Below are 17,931 nucleotides of genomic sequence, written 5' to 3' on the forward strand. Positions count from 1 at the left end.
CAAAATTGTTCCAAGAAAGAAAAGAATCATGTTTGATAAATAACTTAAGTGTGAGATGTCGCTGTGTAATCTCCAGTGTCCAGTCCAACTGGGAACCTCTGAGGTGTGTCATCCCTCAAAATTTGGCATATTCCAAGAGTCCACACCATGTTCACAAAAAACATCTTGAGGATTTAAAGATTTCGGAAGCACAGCAGCACCTCCTACACAGTACAAAGTCCAGATAAACCCCCATAAAATGTGTTTAATCTTTTCAGCAGATTAACTGCTGTTATACTATTTTTCCACTTGTTCTGTTTGTTCTTTCTTTTCAATCGTTTTCTTTTTTAAGAAATTATGGGAGTGAGAGGGCCAATATTCAATATTATACTCAAAATAATGAATTATGAATTGTCATGAACTGAAAGCTTTTAGAAACATACTTCTGTTTGTTTTTCGGTCATTTATGTGTTGCAAGGTGTGTTTTTTTTGTCTAAATCCTGACTTAATCTCTCCTAAATTAGTCTTTACAGTCTCATTTTTTTTGAAACCACATTGATGTGGAAAAAAAAGATAAAGCCAGTTGCAATCATCATGAATATACCCTAAATCATGCACCACATTCCCGGTTTTAGAAACCAAGTGCCTCTAAAGGATCTTAAATTCTCTGTGCTCACAAGAAGTCAATTTTCACTATTCCTGTTGGTGAGCTCAGATGTGCAGCCAAACTGCCAAATGGTGAATTTTCATGCTCAGAGTCTGGTTCAGTTCCACTGGACTATCAACACCAGTCCATGCAAAGAAACAAAAATGAAAGCTATGGTGAATATTTTCTCCCCTCACATGGTTCGGATTCTGGGTCTTGTCATTTGCGCTCACTAATTTACACAAGACAGTAACATTTTATTTCTGACATAAAACCAGATTCTTATGTACCTGTAGCTCTGGCACTTGATGAATGTGTAGCTGTTGGGCTTTGCATGTTATTCTTGGCAGGAGGTCTACTCCACTTCTCCTTTCTGAAAAGTAGGAGACAATTTGCTCTGCTGTGACAGAATAAGATTTTTTCTGTCAAGACAGATACACTTCACATACTGATCTCTAAACTTTTCAAGTATAGAAATCTCAAATGTTCATCATATGAAGTATGGTGAGCGTGTTAAAAGAATACTTGACATTTATTGTTTAATATGCTTTTAAAGAGAGATGAGATTGCTAAGAGGCAAGTATTCATCTTTAGGAACACCAACCTGCTTGCATAGGATGTCAGGTGGATATCCGAAAAGCATTAGAAAAACAATGGAGAACTGAATCAGGAACTGGGTTTGCATGATCCTCCAGTGTTACATTTGCTTAGACATGCTGATAGAATTTCAGTCTCCTTTGTCTGTTTAAAACCAACATCCATTTATTTTCTGCCAATGATTATCCAGTGCAGGATAATCAACAACAATTCAGTATGCCATATGGGAGTTTAATTCCCAGCTAACATTGAGAGAGAGAACACATTTAAAATTTGACAGCTTGCAAGGGATTGGCTATCGAGAGAAACTGACAGGCTGTGATTGGATAAATGGATTACGAGGTACTTAAACCTAATACTGTGGGAAAGTGCTTGTAATACAAAGAGCATGCGCAGAGCTGTAGTCTTCCTGTCTGAACTTTCAATAAACTTTATTTAACTGAAATGTAGTGTTGCAGTCTTTCTGACATCACATTGATGAGCCGTGCCAGCTGGATAGCCTAGTTAGGATTTATCTATCGTAACATTAATAATAATATAGTGCATTTCTACATTTGACAAAAATGAAGTAACAGCTTCTTTCTCTTTCCAGTATTTAGGCGAGGGTTCCAGCGCTGCTCATCAGTGTCATTTTTGGCTGCAGGAGGTTCTTTATTTTTGGCCATAAAAAAAGAAACCACAGCATCAAACAGCAGATAATATTATCAACAAATGGTGAGCTGCTGAACATAAGCAAAACCATGAAACACCATCCTCGTGTGTTTTGCTGTCTCTTCCATGTGTAAAAGCTGCTCATAATTCACTACTAACATTCAGCTAGTTTTAGCTCTCTATTCAATAATATCTATCATTCCAGTTTTAATAAGTTTTGTGCTCAACACTGTTATATGTCATGTGTGCACTGAGTGAGCCTTCATCTTATTCACCCATTTACTGCCTCTTTATTTGACATTGGGTAGAAGAATGCAGTCCTCATAGGGAGCATCTACCGTTTGCATCCTTCAATGTTGTTCACACTAGTTAATGCAAATGGCATTTAGGAAAAGCTGTTAGCTCAGTATAGAAGCATTTATAGTTTTGCTCAGCTTATGCTGCAAACAAAAAACATATCATTATGGTAATTCATTTTCTCTATTTGCACACCACTTGGTCCAAGGCTGCCGACATAATTATTTTGTGGGCAGATATAGGATGATTGTGTCTGTGTCTACATATATATGTGGTGCAATGTTTTTACATAATAACAGGTCAGTTTTGTGTTGCTGATTTCCTAATAATATGTGGAATTAGCTGAAGGTAATGTTTCAGGCAGAGCTTCTCACAAAGTGATGATTATATTTCTTATATACTGATGGTCAGAGGATATGTATACCACCCTCTGCATGTCTCCAGCAGTGTTTCTTACTTCTCCAGCTTGTTATTATATGGCAGATATTCGTTAGCATGACCACCTCTGACTGAGTGACTCCTCTTCTTGTCCACGAGAGGCTTGCTGAGCTCACAGTCCTGCTGTGCTTGCAGGACTGTGTGTAGCTATTTCACTGCAGTTAGCAAAAGCACCAACAAAGCTGTTGTCATGGAGAGTCACTGATCACCCTCTGGTCATTTATTAACTTTTGTGATATTTTTGGATATATTTAAAATCTTCTTACCTTTGTGAAGGAAGTAATGTGACTGGTTTGGTTAGTTTGTCTGTTAGCAGGATTATGAAAAACGAATGGAAAGATGTGATTGAAGGACATACAATAAGTCATTAGAGTTTGGTAATGATCAAGATCAGGTCAGTATTTAAATGATTCTCTAATATTATGAGTTAAGAAAGGGTGTCAATATTGTCGAAAAGACAATGAGCCAATAAGTCAAATGTTAACATGTTTTTTCGAGGTGGGAAACAACAGAAATTTGAGTTCAAGATAACTATTGCCTTGAACGCGCCACCAACACACAGTGCATGCATGGAATCACAATCCAATCAGAGTGTTTTTTGATTACCTATGAAAATACAAAAGTCAAGTCTCAGCGATCCGTTCATGGATTGGTTATTTGCGCTGTGACATCTCAGGTGAAGGAAAACAGAAAAGAAGTCGTGGATCTGGTGCAACATATCTCATGTCCTCCTCCACTTTGCTTTTCATTCATCATCTGAGGCTGCTGTTCCTGTCGAACTGAATAGTTTACCTAGAGCAACACTTCAGATTGTGCGAGCTTTTTCTTTGATGATGTGGATGCGAGTCACTTTGTTGTTGCATAGAGGATGATGATAGTGTTGATTTTGCTTTAAACTATGCAGCTTGCTATTGCTGTTGTCATGAAAGAGGAAACACACTGCATACCTAGAATTCCAAAATCATATTTGTGTTTCCGAGTGTCATTGTCCAAAATGTCTGTGAGTCAGTTTGAATGAAATCCATTACATTGCAGATACATGCTCAGTCGGTTGAAGCATATGTATTTCTAGGTCAGGGCTGAGATTAGCTTACGTACCTCATCTGCTTGCAAGTGTCTTATGTCATATTCTCACATGTTGCTCTGGAGCAGGTGCAACTTATTTTCCTTCTGCAGAAAAATATTGTTTTTGTGTATCTTGTGCCTGATAGGAGCCTTCTTTAGAGTTGTTTCCCATCATCTTTCCATATGCTTTGTCGTCTATCCAGCTCATTCTGCAGTTATTTACACTAAACAAACCATAAAAACCATGATGCTGCTTTGTTGTCCTATTTTAGATAGGATGCCACCAGTCCTAGTGAAAGATGTGTGAAGTGTAACGCAGAAATATTGGCCGTTCGAGCTGAGATTTCTAAACAACCAAGTGATCACAACAGTGAACTTCCATGACTCTTAAGTTTTATTTTTCCACAAGGACAATAAGCAATAATTGAGTAACAGTCTTGTCTTGAATAGGTTGCATTCAAGTGTCTGCTGATCTTTTGTTTCATGTCTGTACAAACACTGCCGTTGCATAATGTTAAAGACGTGACAAACATGTATAACAGTTCCTGTCAGGCTTTATGATTCAGGTCCAACAAAACTTCTATGCAATAACAGACTTCATATCAACGATGCTTTTGTAATTTTTCATTTGATCTTGGATGGAGTCAAAAGGTGTGAGTCTGTGATAGAAGGGGCTGGAGGCTTTAAGACTACTTTTACCACTGCAGTTACCACAGCGAGCTAGTCCGATCTGTTTGGTGATGCTGAATCCCAGCATACTGAACATGAATGCATATTTTACTATGGAGTTTTGGGACCAAAGGAGAGGGAAAAGTGGTGTTATTGAAGTGAACCTGTACTGTATGAGATGCAGCACACAGTCACAGCAGTGTCACATATTTTTCATTTTGTGTGATTGTGTCCACGCGTGGGTGCGTGTGATGAACACTCGCAGCATTTCTGTGAGGCTCCTTTTGGGTCTGCTGCAGGACATCAATTTCTGTTTTCACAATGTATTTTTTATTCTGTTTGAGTAAAGTGCAGCACATCACAAGTGTAGCCATGGCGAACAACACTGTGAAGTGCATCATAAGAAGGCCTGGTGATCCTCTTCACGCCACTATGGCGGGGGGGTGGGGGTGGTAATAGAATTCAGACAGGAGTGTCTTTGGTGTTGACAGGGAGCTGCTTCCTGTCAGCCAATGAGGCAAACATTCTTGATTCCCACCTTCATAACAACTGATCATTATTGCTGATGTTGTCACAGGAGGCCGTGGTGATGGAAGGGTCGTGCTCGGCTGTTTACATTAATTGAAACGGTGCATTTAGAGTGTGAAGAGAATCTTTGAAGTGCATTAGCACGTGCAGAGGAGAGTGACTCTGCGTAATGGAAGCTTAATTGCTTCCATCCACATCTGCACACCCCGTAGTGGCTTTTTACTCTATTGATAGATCAATGCTTGGCTTCATAAACGACACATTTTCAGACTCGTGCGAACCTAGAGATGAGGACCCCATCAGGAGCTTGTATGCTACACCAGTTTGCACAGTCAAGTAAATAAATTACCTTTTTCTTTTACTATTCCCATTAGCACATAAAACAATTTACACTTAATCAGGCAAGGTGCAGCATCGGTTAACCTTATCATTAATTGTGTTCACAGAGAATTGTTTTACTGCTTTGTTAATTTGACACAACCTCTTTGCTGTCAACAACCCCCTTTATCACTATTTTACTTTAATGTTTCACTAAAGCAACTTCATATTCAGGATTATTTTTAAAAAAATTGAGTGTCACCTGGACAGCTTGGAATCATGCTATACGTCAGGAAATATTTCCCCCGTGGAAGTGGGTTCAGGAAAATGCCGGCTCCAGAGTTGATGAGCTGTAGCTGAGTTGGTGAGGCATCCGTCACACTGTGGAAAAGCTTGTGATACATTTTGCTACCTGAGTGTTTCGATCTCCAACTGGACGTATATCCCTCCATTCTCAGAGCAGCTGAATGAGTGCGACATTATTCAGTACTAATATTAAGTATGGAGCATTCAGCTTTAGAATTGAACTGAATTAGAGCTTTAATTGCTGTGTTTATAATAAATAATAAATTACATACTTAGAATATTATGAATCTTTTGAAATGAACTATTTTTTCAAAGCAAACGAATATCAAAAACATTAAGGAGCGGTACATTGGATGGCAAAACTGGATCAGGCAGAACTCTGGAGAGGCATTATTGCATTAGCTGATTGGCATCAGTACTGTTGTTGTTGTTTTCCAGCTTTAATTTCGCTGGTCTGGGTTCCAGCTGACATGTGTTCAATCTGATTGAGTTAGCTTGAGACCCCTCCTGACCCAGAACTCCTCTGTGTGCACTTAGAGGGGACATCAGATTGTCTAGGAACATTCATTTGACAAGCCAGGTGGTCAGGTTAGGGATCGGGTTAGTGTTAGGGACAGAGTTAGGGATCGGGTTAGGGTTACAGGTTCATTAGCACTAAATGCTGCCTGTCAGTGTTTCAGCATCCTACTTTAGTTTGGCCTGAATAAAGCCAACTTTTCAGGAAGAAGAGTTTCTTCCCTTGAGCAGGGCAACTACGACTCTGATTATTTGATGGGGTCCCCCATTGTCATCATTACGCACCTCCTTTACTCCTCGTTATAGATGGTTGAGCATGAAGACCTATACCTTTCAGTTGGCATTAAGCCATTCACTGGTGATACTTTCACACTCAGTGTCTGCTGTGTGCAGTGCAGTTGACATTTCAACATTTAACAATTGAAAAATAAAAGTGGCATATCTCTTAACTATGGGTATATGTCTGGTATCTTAGTGTTTACAACTATTCTGACTCCTGCTTCTTATTTCTCTTCTACATGCTTTTATTTGCTCTGACACTAATAAAAAAAAAAAAAAAGAAAATCCAAAAAAATAGAATTCGTTTGCATAATCAGTTATTTGCATTACCAGATAGTGGCACCGGCTGCTGAGAAATGTATTTAAATTAGTTTTATTCTACTCCCCAAACCAGGCAGAATGAACAGAGCAAACATATAACATACAGGAAAATTTAATTTGTAATATTACTCTTTACTTTATCTCGATCTTGCATTCAGTTATTTGTCATTGTAAAATAATAAGAAACTCACACGTTTAAGTCAAAGTAAGATGCAAATGTAAAGACTAAATAAACAAGGAAGTAAAGTGAATAAAAGACATTTAAATAACCTACCTTTGGGGGGTCAGTGAATGAGGCACAATAAATAACTGAAAACAGGTGGAAGTCCAGTAAATCAGGCTCAGACTGTGTCCAACAAAAAACACTCCAATCAGAAGTACATGAAACAAGATAAAACCTGGAGGTAAAACTATTTTATGCATAGGCAAAAGGCAAGCGAGACAATGAGGTTCTTCTGAATCACAAGACAAGAGAATAGAAAGAGGAAATGCAGACATGCTGAGATCTGAAAGAAGAACAAGAGATGAAACCGATGCACAAAAGACTAAGACAGGTGGGTCAAAAACAAAGGAGGGAAAAAAGACAGGAGGGATAAACAAAAGTATGACACACAAGGGAAGGGATTAAAAACAAAAACCCTAACCCACAAAGGAAAAGTAAAGTCCATTACGGAGCCTGTGTAGAATATGATCCAGCTCATTTATTTTCATTTGTGTTTATGCAGTTGTTTATCTTAGATTTGGTGTTTTTAAATTGCCAGTCTCCGTTTAAACAGAAAACTAGACAAGCATGTTGCATTCTCTCTATTTCACACACAAGAATCTAGCCTTTAGGATAAAATCCTCAAAGGATATTTCTTGAATGCACTAGTCAAAGAAAGTATCGATCGAATTTAACTAACCTGAACCAGATTTAGTTAGAAAGAGGCGCTATATTCCATACATTTTGTACCTGCTTCAGATTAGCTTTTTTTCTGATATGAAAACAGAAGAAGGTAACAGTAATCCGGAAATATGTGTTCAAGCAACTAGGGATGCATTGATTTAAGATTATTCACTCTTCATTCTTTCCTGAATAATTTATCTTATAGCTGATAAAGAGTCTTAGATAAATTCAGCAACAGTTAAACTATGTTTCACACAATCCCCAGATATACTACATTGCAGTATTGGGGGCGTTCTTTTGAAAACGTCCGTGACCTATTTGGTTGTCGCCTCAGGTCCATGGTTTCCATGTCACAAGATGTTTTTGTTTATTTTACAAAAGCAGGCACTGAACATTATAGATTACCTAACCGCTTCAACATAAGGGCTACTCTACACCCTTGGCTCTGGTTTCTGATGCTAGATATGTAATGACAGCCATAGGAGCAACCCATAACTCCTGTCTCCTCCATCTATCCTTGATTATTTCTGGGCTCACTGCTGCATTCCATTTCATCTTGTTCTTGAGCTGAGATTCAATAATTTGCTTTATCAAGTCCTGTCATTGATGTGTACAAGCAGAAATGTCAGTCTTCTAATGCCTATGTGGACCACCAGCAGTGCCAATAAACCAGATTACTAAGGTTTGCTTATGTGATTGATATTTTCTCTCTTTTAAAATCAGGTTTCTAAGCAGATGATGAGGAGTTCTAGCTACTCAGATCATGAAGCTGCCTCCCATCTGCGTTTGTTGTTTGATGTTTTATTCAGCACAGTTCATAAAATCATCTTTAGCTTCTTATGCAATCCAACATTGACATTTTTATTACCTCAACCAACGAGAGTTAGAGGAACTTCTGTGATCATGTGTTTGTTTGCTTGTTTGTTTATCTCTCTTGATGAAATTGCATCGGTCAAGGATGAATTGATTCAATTTTCAGGCAGGTCTGGATGTGGATACAGATATAAAATCACTATCTTCAGCACCATGATAGGGGCTGTTTTTTATGCATTTTGCCAAATATGAAGAGTATCGGTGTGGACAACTCATGACGCTCCACCGCTATGCACAGATCTGGATCATAAGAATGAAGTCCATATTAGTAAGGACTTTATTTGGTGTTTTATTTAACGTCCAGAAACAGAGGGGCGTAGAAATTTGACTGAAATAATGCAGATTCTGAATCATTCAAATACAGTTATTATTTAATGCAGTTTATAAATGATTGATGATGAACGGATGTTACTTTCCAGGGTCCGGAGGTTTTGTGGTATTTCTTCAGCTGGCCTTGGCAGATGCATGTAAAGTAATCATGGAGACCACTTGGCCAAATACTGGTTCAATGCAGCGGATATAAACCTCATGTGAGGCTTGAAAGTTTATCTCTTTCTCCTTGTCTTTTCGCCACTGACAACCACTGATCAGAGGAATGTTTTTCCCACCGTAGCCCCGTGGTGGATATTTCGACCTTTTTCCATTCCTCCGGGATTAATAAAGTATCTATCTATCTATCTATCTATCATTTGTTATGGAAAACTAAATAAGTAAATACAATAAAATAAGGTTAGGGACAGTTGTAGCACAGTTTCAGGGTCATTTCGTCATACTGATAAATGTGGTACGGTAACATGCTTGAATGAACAATGTGTTTTCTTTTTGCATTCTAATCCCTGGGCTCATCAGACATACTCCCTTTGAGCTGACACATTACAACAAGGACTGAAGTCAACTTTTCTCTTTGAAGCATTCATTTCTACTCATGTCTCTGTCTCCACACCCACTAACATCTCTTGTCTCCCCAGTGAAAAAGAGTCAATTTGAAGCCTTCAGATGAATCTACCTGTAGAATGATAAATTACAGTGTTTTGCCTTGAGATTCATGAACTTAGCGCTGTATTTTATAGACTTTTGGAGGATCAAGTCACTTTCCTTTGAGGATGTTTCTGGCCAGATTGAGATCTTTTCAGTATATCTGCAGGGCAAAGTTAAAGAAAACAGACAAATCCATTCAGCAGATCCCTTCTTCTCGTTACAGAGAACCACATGACAAGGTGGTGCAGATATAGTCAATATTCCATAAAGGATAGAAGTGCAGTGTAGATTGGAGATTTAGATGTTTGTTATCCTGCCTGTGAGGAGTCTTATTGGTCATTACATGTAGAATGGCAGCGCATAACATTTGCATTTTGAAAGAGGTTCTTATGGTTGGTCTTGCAAGGACACAAACCTCTAAACTGATGTTTCTGCCTCATTTTCTTTCCCCCAGTAACAAAATTTATATGTATAACCCTTGGTTTGATGGCTTTATGTAATAAGATGTGTTTTGCACTTTTATTCATGAGTAATTCACAAGCTCATTGAGCCCCTTACCGTCTCCCACACATCAAAGCTGCAATATGCCACCTGCAGATTACTGAAGTGTGCCTTGCATTTCTGACTCCTTTGGAGCCTCACTATTGCTCACTGCTTCTGAGATGAGATGAGATGAGATGAGAAAGACAAACCCCTTCGGATAGGTCAGTGCAGAGACCAATCAGCGGCAGCCACATCTGTCCATCTAATGACTACCTGCTTGCTCTGTGATGTGACACAGTCGGCTGGAGGGGCTCCATAACCAACTCTGAACAACATCAACAAGCCTCTTAAATAGAACTGGTCAAACCATCTGATGGGAAAGAAGGAGCTGGAGATTTGATGTCAGGAGATGCTCATAAAAGTGTGCATCATCTTCTGTTAAAGTTGGCCACACAACAGGATTGTAGCTGTATTATCTTAACATATTTGCAGCAGCAAAGTGTGTTAAAATTTAGAAAAGTCGGGTTACAGTTACATTAAAAACTCTGATTGGTTGACTGTTAAAAAAAACCATACATCCACAGTCTGTATTGAGAATATCATACTGTATGTGACACTGTGAGTTACTGGTGCTGCTGGACATACTGGTCCACACTCATTAATCACATCAGTGCTGACACAGCATATAGCAGGTGGCTGCGACTGACTGTCAGTCTGAAATTAATTTGAGCTCTCTTTAAAGGCTGGAATGTAAACAACACTTCTTGTTTTCACAGTGGGAAAGTGTCTTTCTGGCAGCTTGTCTCTTTGAATTCAGTGTGTAATCGTCAGCACCAAACCCATTCATTACCTATGAAAACATTAGTCTTACCAGTCACAAATGAGTAATTACAAGTTTTTGAAAGTGTTTGGTTCTTCCCTAAAACTCTGGTAGATGTAGCTTTTAGAGTGAATTAATGTGGACAATATAGAGGATGCCTCTGGCACTGTTTTCTGCTCATTTGGGTTTTCAGTTAGTCTTTAAGGCAGGATGAAACTGAACTGTTTGTGGAGTTTATGTTGTTGTCCATATATTAGACAAACAGACATCTAGTGGTTTCGTGGAGCAATGTTAAAGGGATCATTTTAAGGTTAGAAACATTTGGATTCGGCTAAACTGTGCCCTCTCTACTGTATGTACAGTAAGGTGTGGAAAGTAACGTATTACAGATTTATCTACATATTTAACATTGTAGAAATAAACAATCAATGTATACATATATATATACATTATATGATCATGTGATTAACAGCAGGCATTTTCATGTTGGAAAGGCAGACGCTGCTTTGTGCAGCACAGCTTCCTGTTTTATTTAGCAGCCTGGCCTTCTCAATGGCCTTCATCATCATATATACATCGGGCAAGATGCAGAAACAAGACGGACCAGGTCTTTATTCAGAGAACACATGCAGGAGGAAAAGACACCACAGTAACAGGACAATCCAGCATGTTCAGTCGTTACTCATTTAAAAATAAATTCATTGCATTTACGTTCTATATGATTAAAACAAAACAATCCAATAATGAATAAATTATACTATTGACTGTCTATTTCTTTTCTAATATTATTATTGCACTTACTTTTTGTTTGACGTTTTGATGGTGTCATCTCTCTGTAGTGAATGGAATGTCAAACCTTTCAATCACATGTGTGAAAAAGCTGAACATCACAAAATTTCAAGTGTGCCAGTGAAAGGGAGGCGTGAAATCAAAGAACACATCAAATTATTAGAAATGTCAGTTGTACTGTACAGAGCAAGGCCTGAAAAATGAACTAGCAGGTACATCACCGATTGACGTCTGATCCAAAAGAACTGAAGCTGATTTTTCATCCCTTCATTCCTCACCACTATGAACTGAATGTAGGAACCGGCACATCATCATCCACCTTTTTTGCAAGGACAGATACATAAAGCAATTTAATGTGATTGATGATGGCCATGATGTTTTCTAACAAATTGGTTCAAAACTTGTCAATTAACATTATCATTACGATATATGGTGTTTACATTGAATCATCAAAGTGTGATAAATGGTAAAATTCATTTTCGTACTATTGTGACAGTCTGTCATAAATTACAGAAACTAGTTTCTCACTCATTTTGTCAGCATAGGAAAACAGTAGTGGTAAAAATACACTGATGTCTTTTGAATCACCACGATGAATCCACAGCGTGAAAATGCAAAATGGTTTATTTCTGTCTAAAACACTATATCATATCACTAGTTACATTCCGCTTCAAAGCGGTGATATATTGTAATTGTCGGTGTTCGTGTGTTTTATCTGTTTGTCCGTCCGTTCGTTAGTCCACCAAATATCTTCTCAACCGTTGCAGATAGAAAGATGAAACAAAAAGCACATGACTCGGGCAGAAAAGGGGATGAAAATGAGATGAAACTAGGTCAAGGTCAAATGTCAACTTTTGTACACTCAAGAACCAGATAAGATATAAAGACAAGGGAGAAGTCCAGTGTGAGTAAGACCATAGATCAAAGCTAGTGCTTTGATCTACCTATGCTTTGATTTACCCTTGACCTACCCTAAAAGTATGTAATGGTAAAATTTTGAGTTCAGGGGTGTCAGCAATATTCACAACCAACCTCCCAAAATTTGAAGTAGTTGCTGCCATTAGACCTGAAGTTATAATGGTGACATGACTGTGGAGTGTCCTTTAGCGGCATCAAGGTGAACGTTCTCATTCTGTGTGCATTCTGTAGCAAGGGGAACAAAGAACTGTGGACACTGTCCAAGGAGAGGATGCTGGCATCGTCCCAGCAAGAGGCCGCCGTCTTGTTTGTCTGCAGTTCTCCTCTGAATTCTCGGGCTCACACTCCCTCACCGCTGAAATGTTTCTGCACTGTCTGAGGGCAGAGAGAAGCAAGCAGTCCCTGTGGCGTCCATTGACTCAGGATATTTTACTTGACTCTATCTCTCTTCTTCCATGTTAAAATCTAAGACGCTAAAAGCATCAAATTTGTGACTGTTTGGACTTATGTCAAACCACTCCCTTCTGTTCTCATGGCATTGAAACAATGAGGGTCACATTATATATGACAGTATTGTTACCATTGCTTGTAAATGAGAGATGTATGGCAAGCTATCCCACATTGAAGCCAAAACACATTGATCGCCCCTGGTGGTGTGTATATCTGATATTTCCCAAATGTTGTTTTACATAATTTGCGGGATTTCTTCTACATGCATTTTTTCTTTTGTTTCAAAAAAATCTATTGATTGATAGCATAGTCTGGTATTTTGGCAGGAAATCGATCCTGTGGCTCCATGGCCTGATCTTGCAGACTCTTGCTCCAAATGATGTCACTATTGACATACAGCAAATGCTTGTACGTGGAATATTTTCAAGGTTCATGGTGTCAAAGCAAGTTTGCTTGCTTTGTGATGCTGGTTTGTTTATATGGCAATATACTGTAGCATTCTATCGATTTATGATTGCTGCATGCGGCTGCTAATACAGCATCCTTTTTGCTTGACCTTTAAACTTATAGTCATACCATCCCAACCCAATCAATGACAGTAACTAAGCAGTGTCACACTAGGGTCTAGCTTGAAGAGCAGTATGATCCATGGCCACACATCTCAGGAGCTGATCCTGCTAATAGGAGCAGCAAAGTGATTGACTAGTTTTGTCTATCTCCCCCACTCTCACTAGTGGGAAGCTCTAGTCTAAATAAATAGACACATGGTGCCTAATGGTGTCATTTATTGTGAAATAGCTGCAAAATAACTAAACAAAGACATGAACTGGGCCGCTATCCTTTTCTTTCTCGCTAAAACAAATTATGTGTGTCTTGAGGAGACAGAGATGGAGTGAGAGGGTGGGAGGTGCACCACTGCCTGCAATGCTTTTGTTTTAGATGAATCAACAAACGTAGCCACCGTGCTCCTTTGTCACTGATTTATCTTCCTGCCTGAAGTCTTTTTATAAGCTGTGCTGAACCCACTCTATCTGCAGGTCACCCTAAGGATCATGGGTCAACCCATAAATCAGTATTCATTTTTCACATTTCTGCTGTGGTGTTTTTGGTTTTGGAAATGCTAAATAAAAACACCACCAAGGCTATTTAGTGGACGTTTTTTTCTTCATTTGTATAAAGAATATGTGTGAATGTGAACTATGATTGTCTTAATTTAAAATTTGATTAGTGAGGATATTATTATTGTTAATATTATTATTATTATTCATATATTATTATTCTAGATTCACTCTGTTCTGCACATACATGCAAAATAGTAGGTCTGCTGTTCATCATGAAGTCAGTTTGAGTCAAATGACAGAAACAGTAGAAAGTCATGTTCGATCCACACAAGCAACATCTATTAAGTGGTTCCTCAAGTTGAGATAATACAGGAGGGATTCCAGCTCTCCCTGTGGAAGGTGTCTTTTTCCTTCCACTTACTTTATCTTCTGTCTAGATTTTCTTCCACCACTTAGCTTGCTATAATAGCAGAAAACCTTTTAGTTAAGCCTTACGCATAAAATATGTAAATGCCATTATTCACCTAACATGTCAGTTAGGAAGAAGTAAAGAAGGAGAAAAGAGGAACGCTATGTAAGTGAAAATGACAGGATAAAACCATCAGAGGCCCACGTTGTGACGATATTTTTAGCCACCCAGCTCTACAATATATGTATAGTAGTTTTGTATGCACGCAATACGTTTTGCTATGTAGTTCATTTGAATGTTTGACATTCACTCTGCAGTCATGTCTTTGTGCGCGGATGAACTTTGTGCTCATTTTAATTTTACATGTGTAATCACAAACAGGATTTTATAATGGCAGAATTAGTTTAAAAACCAATTCTGCGGTGGATGCCTATAGAGATGTGAATTAAAAAAACACAAATTAAAAGCAGAAGGGGACATTTAATTAATGTACAGTCGTGATGTTGAAGATGTGAACATTGTCAGTCACTTTTCTGTCCCAAGGTCGATGAAGCCTTAGCTGTGAGCTCACAAATGCAGCTTTCAGCAACATAATGCTGCGCTGATTCAGTCCTTGATGCTGATTGTGGTAGAATATAGAGATCATACATTTCTGCTCCATCAGGCAGTCCCGTCAGTACTATTTAAACATACCATATATCACGGAATAATTTGTCAAGAAATGTCACCCAGAAGAGTTAATAAAAAAGTGCAGGGCTTGTTTTGAAATAGCAGGTTATAAATACTGTCAGTAGGATAATAAAATTCAAGGTATGCATCATTAAAATCAACATAATTAGCCTCTTGGTTTCATGATTGTGTGTTACACTTTGTGATTCAAAGTATCACCACAATATATTAAAGAATGTCATTAAAGCCAATGTAATCAATTCAAACTTTGGGCACAGGCTCTCCTCAATACTCCAGATATTTTCCAAATAGTTAATTCAATCTGGCGTATACTATATTTGAGATGCTATTGGAAAAACACTTTAGAGACCTGTCTTAACATGGTCTAGGGGCCATGAATCAAAATATTTTTGTCGTGTGCAGGGAAGAGGATAATAGGCCTTTTTTGAAAGCAGACTGCCGAACTGTCGAGCCAGAGCCTTGGAGCAAGAAATGTCTGGTCTTGATGAATAGCTGTCTTTGGGCTGCGCTTCCCATACAAGTCTCTTTCTTGTTATATAATCGATCATCATATATTGGGTCTCTGTTAGTCTTATAGGATAATTATTCGCCTCTCTTGTATGCTTCTTTAGTTTTTACCTTTGCATTGCCGCCGTATTCCCATGCGTATGGATTGTTTTTTACTGTCCTTGCAGGTCGATCACCTCGAGCAGGATTTTTATGCCTGACTCTCTGTGGGACATGTAGTTTTAGGAGAATGATTGAAATTATAGTTGTGCAAAGGTGTGGTGGCCTTTGTGTGAGCTCTGATCCATGCCACAGAAATCTAAGTACAACGTAGAGCCACAATTGAGGTATCAGACAACTAGAGACTGACAGACTCCGACAAGTCTGGAGCCAAACACGTCTGGCAACTCTGGCAGAGTGGTGCCTCAAGCTAGATGCTAACATCATGCTAATTGTGGTAATAAAAACTACTAGTCAAGATGAAGACGAGGTGAAGACATGTCAGTTTCATCAATATTGTGCAGCTTCAATCATAACCACAGCAAGTGGCAGGTTTACATTAGATGGTAGGCATAGTGCCACTTCATCTGAGGTCAAATGCTTCCTCTGAAGCTGTTGTTCAGTAAAGTGTGTCAAATGAGTCAAGCAGGATCACTTTCGAGATTATAAAACACAGAATTCAGATTAATCTCTTATAATTAGGCTCTATAAAACTGTCTCCTCCCTCCACTGTAATCTAAAAACCATCTCCCCATTAAAAATGGTTCTTATTACAACATCTCAGGACTGATACGCTTCCGCCATTCAATGCAAATAGGCCCATTCGTATTGTACCCACGGCTAAACTACTGAAGTTGAATTTAAAACGAGCAACTGAATTATCATGACTTTATTATTGTACAGATTGATGGCTGATCATTTGGTTTGATTGTGCGATGTCTGACAGTGCTGCTTGTCTCTTAGCCATTTCTTAAAGCTGAGTTGTCTGTTTTCTTAGAGGCATGGTAGAGTTTTTTTGGTTCATTATTATCAGATCAATGACATACACGAGACGTGACGTCCTGCAGCAGTGAGGTTCAAGTTAATTATTCGGGCTGGTGACACCTTCTTAGTCTGCTCTGAAAAACCAATGAAGACTCACATGAATACAGCCTCAGGTCTGGCTCATAAATACTTGTATCAGTCTGTAAGATGAGATTGAAAAATAACAGTTTGGGACACGGTGATTGGGTGTTAGTGTCCTGATTTACTGTGAATTAATTTCAGAATAAAATACTATGTTACAACACATCTGTAAATTAACATTAGAAATTAAAACCACTGTTGTTTGTGTAGCATTCAGCTTTCACGTTATTAACCTTGGGACATCCTGTCTTTTCTTTCCCAATGTGATTCTGACACCACTCTTCATGACCCATGACCTTCCTCTCGTCCTAGAAAATATTGCTGTCCCTCTGCAGCAAAGCTCGTCTAAATCTCCTGAGATCTAACAAATATTTCATAGTAGCAGAATTCTGATTTTGTGAGCAAATATTGTAAACAAAGGACTTTCACAGACAAGCTTCAAAGACGTAACTAATAAATTAACTAGAGCACCATGGTTTGTAAGAAAACCTCTGAATAATGATCTTCTCCGAAATCTATTCTAGAACTTACATCAAATACTGTGGTCAATGTGAGGGACAGGGTGTGTGTTCCACTTACGTGTGAATGAAAGTCCAGCACTAATTAGTGTGACATTACCTCATCTCTATAAATATATCTATTTAACCTTTTCCTGTTCATATTGACTGCAGAGGATGATCTCCGTCCTTAAATGGATTTCTAGCCATTGTCATTACAGCGACATTTATATGCACAGGCCGGGATTTGCTCTTCTGTAGCTTTAAGAATGGAAATAGAGATAGATTTGCAAAGCATTCACTCCTGTGACGCGCATCAGCTGTTCAGCCTTCCCTGAATGAAATAAAAAGAATAAAGGGAGAGCTTCAGAAGTCAGGATACATGATCAACAGGGCTGTCGTGCGCTATAGCTGTTCAACCATCTGCACAAAATCACAAATAAATGCCATTTTATTGATCACACTGCAGAATGGCCGCTCAAAAAAGAAAACAATAGGCATGCCAAATTTCTGTCAGCTCAGTAATAGGCTGACAGTATAGTAAGGAAACATATCGCCCCAGGGAAAGGCTTATCATTGCACAGTCTCCCTTTTGCACCATATCAAACTGTCAAACAGAATTCTTCCAGCGCCACACTGAACCAGAGTTTCATGGATCATGTAAACCCATGTGAAGCCTCATTCTGGATCATGTCTTTGAAATTGTGTCACTGCATCCTCAGCTGAATCGGTAACACTTATGTACAGGTGTGGGCAACTCATTCAGCTCCTGCCAGTAGTTGAAAAGTGATGTTAGTAAAGGTTATTTCGTAGCAGGATTACACACACACACACACACACACACACACACACACAC

At 38.7% G+C, this 17,931-nt stretch overlaps 1 protein-coding gene across 1 annotated transcript in view; it reads left to right on the top strand.

Moving 5' to 3' along the window:
• The window catches only part of b3galt1b (UDP-Gal:betaGlcNAc beta 1,3-galactosyltransferase, polypeptide 1b), a 39,339-nt gene that overhangs the window by 18,366 nt on the left and 3,042 nt on the right, over window positions 1–17,931 (top strand). The window lies entirely within an intron of this gene.

Source organism: Antennarius striatus, chromosome 12, assembly GCF_040054535.1.
Source record: "Antennarius striatus isolate MH-2024 chromosome 12, ASM4005453v1, whole genome shotgun sequence".
Classification (NCBI taxonomy): domain Eukaryota; kingdom Metazoa; phylum Chordata; class Actinopteri; order Lophiiformes; family Antennariidae; genus Antennarius; species Antennarius striatus.